At 41.9% G+C, this 5312-nt stretch overlaps 1 non-coding gene across 1 annotated transcript; it reads right to left on the bottom strand.

The window, feature by feature from the left end:
• Positions 1-5000: 5000 nt before the first annotated feature.
• Positions 5001-5107, bottom strand: LOC131229935 (small nucleolar RNA R71). Its single transcript, XR_009163671.1, has one exon. It is a non-coding gene; the product is annotated as a small nucleolar RNA R71 (small nucleolar RNA).
• Positions 5108-5312: the final 205 nt, after the last annotated feature.

Below are 5312 nucleotides of genomic sequence, written 5' to 3' on the forward strand. Positions count from 1 at the left end.
ACCACATGATCTACTATGTGGATCTCCCTTAGTGCGAGGAAAATTAGTCTTCTTAATTGAACTGCCCGACCCTTTATGAAGAGGTCGATGCGGTTAATCTACCTATTCTACATGGGCAAAACTCCCTTAATGAATGGAAGAGCTCTACTTCTACTACTCGACTAATATGCTCAGCCTACTATTGTAACCAACACGCAACTAAGCGACCACTTAAATCTACTTTAAAATCCCATGCACAACATTAATTACTGTAAAAAATTATCTTTCCATTGATCAGGTCGAGCATTACAACAAAAAGCAAAAATTATATGAGTATGGTGAGGGGTGGCGAGGCTCAACCAACTCGAGAGGGGGGCTACTCAGCTTTGGCATTGGTTGGTGCAGGGTCTGCAGGTACCTTGTCACCGAGGCTGTCAAGATTCAGCTCAGGGTATAACCCCTTGACATCCTCTATGCAGTGTTCGTAGCTGCAGTTGTAGATCACCTCTACTTTCCTTCAAGGCTTTGTACTCCTTTATAGTTGCAGTCTTGATGGATAGCTGCCACAACCTCAGACAACTAAGCAGCCAAAGTTGCCTTGAATTTAGCCAACTTAGCTTCTAAGCTCTCTCTCTCCCTTGCCAGCTCAGCCTTCAGCTCTACGACCTCAGCTGCCACTTGAGATCACTCCTTTTTTACCAAAGAAAGATACGACCTCATCCCCTTCAATTTGGCCAACATTGAACTCTCCTTTTGATGATCTTCTCTCAACTAGATCTTAAGAGCTGCACGCTCCTCCCCAGTTAGCTCCAAAGTCCATCGAAGGGCCTCAACCTCAGCAGTCTTGCCCTGGAGCTTTGCCTCTGCCTGCTCACACTCATCCGCCACCTGCCTCATTTTTGGTCAAGTAGACAGAAGAGTGGGGACAAGCTGAAATGAAGAAAGCATGTTAGAAACCAAATGTAAATGAACAAACACAACCATGAGGAAAGGATGCACCTTATAGCAAAACATTATCGCGTCCCTCAGGAGAGTCTCGAGATGAGTGTTGATCAAATCGACGATCTAATCCTCCGGAGCATGCCTAGCCGCCCAATTGGTCATGCCACTTATATGATACCCAGGGGGTAGGGAGCTCAATCTCTCGATCTCGGTTGTCTAGGGGCCCGAAGTACCACCGTCCTCGTCTTAACCCTGAGTGGTCGCAGGCTAGGACTCCTCGGCCTGATCCTGGATGGTTGTGGGCTGAGGCTCCTCGGCCGCGTGAGCCTCATGAGCTGGAGAGGTCTCCTCCAAATCCACCACCTCCATAGTCGCCTACTGTGGAGGGATAGGCAGGGCAAGGGCACCCTGAGCCCCTTCACTTGACGTGGTCAGAAGCGACTGCTCCGCCAAGGATTCCTCGGCGTCAGATCCCGACCTCACCTCTGCCGCAAAAGAGGCTACTGCCAATATGGTCGAAGGGACCATCACCTTCCTCCTCACGGTTGATTTCCTTCTGATTGTTTTAATAACATAGGGGGTGGACCCTTTTCCCAGACTACGATTGCATATCAGACCCTAGTAATTGCCTAAATTTACGTACATGATAAGGTTTAATGCCATATTTTAATCGTGTTTTTTATTACAGGATGAAATCAGGAGTGTGTACTGAAAGATGATGTTAAGAACATGGATTTGGCGATCCAAAGTTTCCAAAGCACGGGATGGACTCCAGAAAACCAATAATGAAGATTTTACACGCCTGGGATTGAGGAAAGCAAGGCAAAGGGGCTCGAAAAGGGTCCAGAATGCAAGATCACATGTTTCCCGCCATCCGATCAACTCGAAACTTCATACACGTGATGGGGACCATAAATGAACCGTACATATTAAATTTCAGCCATTGAAAATCTCGGAAAGTGGTCTAACGGCCAGATCAGCCCCTTAATTCATTAAGTGGGGCCCGCTGGATATCTGGATATACATCAATTTTGGTCCTGACGGTGGAAATAATATGAGAAAAAGGATGGACGGTGCAGATTTCTCAAAAGTATCACAGTGGACCCCACCTTGGGTGACATGTGCATGGTGCACATGTGCACTGCATGTGCACCGAACGAGCATAAGTCGGTCAGCAGCGCCGACCCGACTTCATCCTTTCAAAAACAGAAACTCCCGTTTCTGGCGCGTGTAACGGACGAAAAGTCCATTTTTACGGACCGCTGTGGGCCCCGTACGTCACCCGTACGGCCGATCCGAGCCGTCCATCGTGTAGATGGGTTCGAGAACTACAAAACCATGCTGATATTCCACTCCCATGCGGACACACGTGTGCGGTACAGAGGCCACAAGCAAGCTGCCCCATGACGTCCAGAATGAAAACAGCTTGATTCCTTCTTTGGGCCGCGTCCACGCAAGTTCAAAACCATCCATCTTTGAACGAAATCTCGTCCTCTATCCAATGGACGGGGTGGATTTTCCAGAAAATACCTCTGTGGGGCCCACCGAGCATCACAGCGCCGGACGTGCGAAGGCTTACGCACGTCCGCGAAAAGTCGACTTCCGGTTGTGGCCCACCATCTTCGATCAGATGGAAGATCTGATCCGTCCATCGTGTAGAGGGCTTCGAGAGCTTCAAAACCATGTTGATATTCCTCGCCCATGCGTACACACGTGTCCGGTACAGAGGCCAAAAGTAGACTGCCACGTTCAAAATTGATCTTTTTGTATTTTCTTCTCTGGGCCGCACTAATGGACCTTCAAAACCACCCATGCTTGACTGAAATTTCGTTCTGAATCCAATGGAGGGTGGATTTTCCAGAAAATACCTCTGTGGGGCCCACCGATCACAGCTGCGAAAATTTGTACTCCGAGTCCTTCTACGACTCTGCCACCGACCCCAGCCATCCAGCAGCTATAGAAGGAGAGTTTTGGACGTGGGAAAGGCATTCAGAACCAGGGGATTCCAGATCTGGAGCAAGGGAGAGAAGAAAGAGAAGAAAGAAGAGAGAAAGAGATTGTTTGGTTTGACGTTTCTTTTATGAATTTTATTTAATATTTTTTATGGATTTTATGGGTCACTAATCTCTCAGCTAGGGCTGAGATGAAGCCCCTAATTTGATTAGCTCTTGTATTGGTTGATTTACTTTGAATTTCAATTAATTTGTTTCTTTCTTTAAGTGGGCTTTATGGGTTTAAATTCTATACTTCTCCATCTATGAACTTGATTAAAGTATATATATGGATGTTGTTTGGATGCTTATTATAGGTACTTGTGTCTGATCAAGAACAAGTTTCCTATAGAGGAAGAAACAGGGTGCTTTAATGAATGTACATTCCATGTACCCGACCAAGGATATGGGATATGTCATTCATGGCATTGCTTAAAGGAATTAGACAGTTTGTATGCCCGATTAAGGACACAGATTGTGCTTTCTCTGTATAAGTGGTATCAATCTAGATCAAGGTGAATCAACAGACAAAACAAGGTTAGGATAATTAGGGGTGGATTCGAAAGTCCTAGTGCTCTCTCTCTGATTGAATTTTCTTCCCTGTTCTTAATTAATTATTTTTCATAAAATTGTGCTTAGTAATTCATTCCATTATTTGTTGGATTAGTTAAGGAGAATCATAGATTTGAATTGTGACGACCAGTCCTCGTGGGAACGATCTCGTAATACGTACCGTATCTACATCTGATTCGTATACTTGCGAGTTTAAAAATCATTTAAATCATGTTGGTTTAAATAAAACATCAAGTTTTTGGCGCCGTTGCCGGGGACTGTTTTGTTCCAATTGGATTTAGGATTCTCTCTTATCATAATTCATAGTCTTAGTTTTTTTACTAACTTTAGGTTAAATTTTTTTAGAAACTAACCTATTTCTTGTTTTGTAGGAACCTGACATAAACTACTAATTTGGTAATCTCTTTCCAAATTTTCTATTTTTTTTTTTCCAATTTCTATTTTTAGAATTGAGGTTTTATTTATTTATTTATTTTTTAGAAAGTTTCTATTTCTAAGCTATTTTATTTTTTATTTTTATTTTTTTATTTTTAGAAATTTCCTATTTTCTAATTCTAGATTCCGATTCTTCTTTCAAGTAACTTTCTATTTTCTAGTTTTAGAAATTTTATTATTTTTAGAAGAGTCTTTAGGTTTTATTTTTTAGAAAGTTTCTCTCTTATTTTCTAATTTCCTATTTTTTAGAAAATTTTCCTTTTTAGAAACTAACTTAGCTTTTATTTCTAAGATTACAAACTTTCTTTTTTAGAAATTAACCGTTGCTTAGGATTTTTCTAGCATTATTTTAGTAAATTTAAATTCTTTTTGTTTTCTTTTTGTTTACAGGAATTAAGGAAGGAAGCTGCTAAATAACATTGACTTCAAAAGGAGGAGCTCTCTATTCTTCAGACATCAATCATCTCCTTTTCCGGGTTCTTTCTTCCCATTCTTAATTACATAGTTTTAACTTGTTTTAGAATCTCATAGTTTCTAGGTCTAGTTTTATTTCTCTTAGGTTGCTTCTTAGTTTAGTTTTCTTTCTTACATTGCAATAACATAGTTTATGCTAGGACGTAGATCTCTGAATATAGAACTAGCACCGTTTGATCCTGAGATTGAAAGAACAATTCGTGAAAGATTGAGAAATAATCCTGTTGAAATGGTGAATGAGACTGAAGTTAAAGCTCTCAAAGATTATTCAGCTCCTGTCCAATTTAATGCGCCTTCATGCATAGTGTTGCCAACCACTACGGCAGCACACTTTGAACTTAAACCTGGAGTCATACAATTGTTGCCATCCTTTTATGGATTGGACAAGGAGGACCCATATCATCATGTGAAAGAATTCTTAAACATTTGCTCCACCTTTAAGTTCCAAAACTTCTCAGACGATTCGATCCGCCTACGCCTGTTTCCTTTTTCTTTGAAGGATAAGGCGAAAGCATGGTTGAATTCTCTAGAAGTTGGATCTATCACTACATGGGACCAACTGTCTAAGAAGTTCTTAAACAAGTTCTTCCCGTTCACAAAACCAATGCCCTCCGTAGAGAAATTACTAACTTCACACAAAAAGAGGGCGAGCACTTTCATGAATGTTGGGAAAGATGGAAGGACTTGCTTCTTAAATGTCCTCACCATGGTTTTGAGAAGTGGCAACAAGTTCAATACTTCTATGACGGTCTGACACCACATAACCGTCGCATGGTTGATGCCCCCAGTGTAGGGTCATACCTGACCAAAAGTGTTGTCGAAGCGTGGATCTTCTTTTAAACCTTGTGCGAAAATTCCCAACAGCAATGGGATTATTCAAATAGAGGTGACAAAAGTCCCCAACCACAAAAGAGAGGT

Source organism: Magnolia sinica, chromosome 16 (genome assembly GCF_029962835.1).
Source record: "Magnolia sinica isolate HGM2019 chromosome 16, MsV1, whole genome shotgun sequence".
In the NCBI taxonomy this organism is placed as follows: Eukaryota; Viridiplantae; Streptophyta; class Magnoliopsida; order Magnoliales; family Magnoliaceae; genus Magnolia; species Magnolia sinica.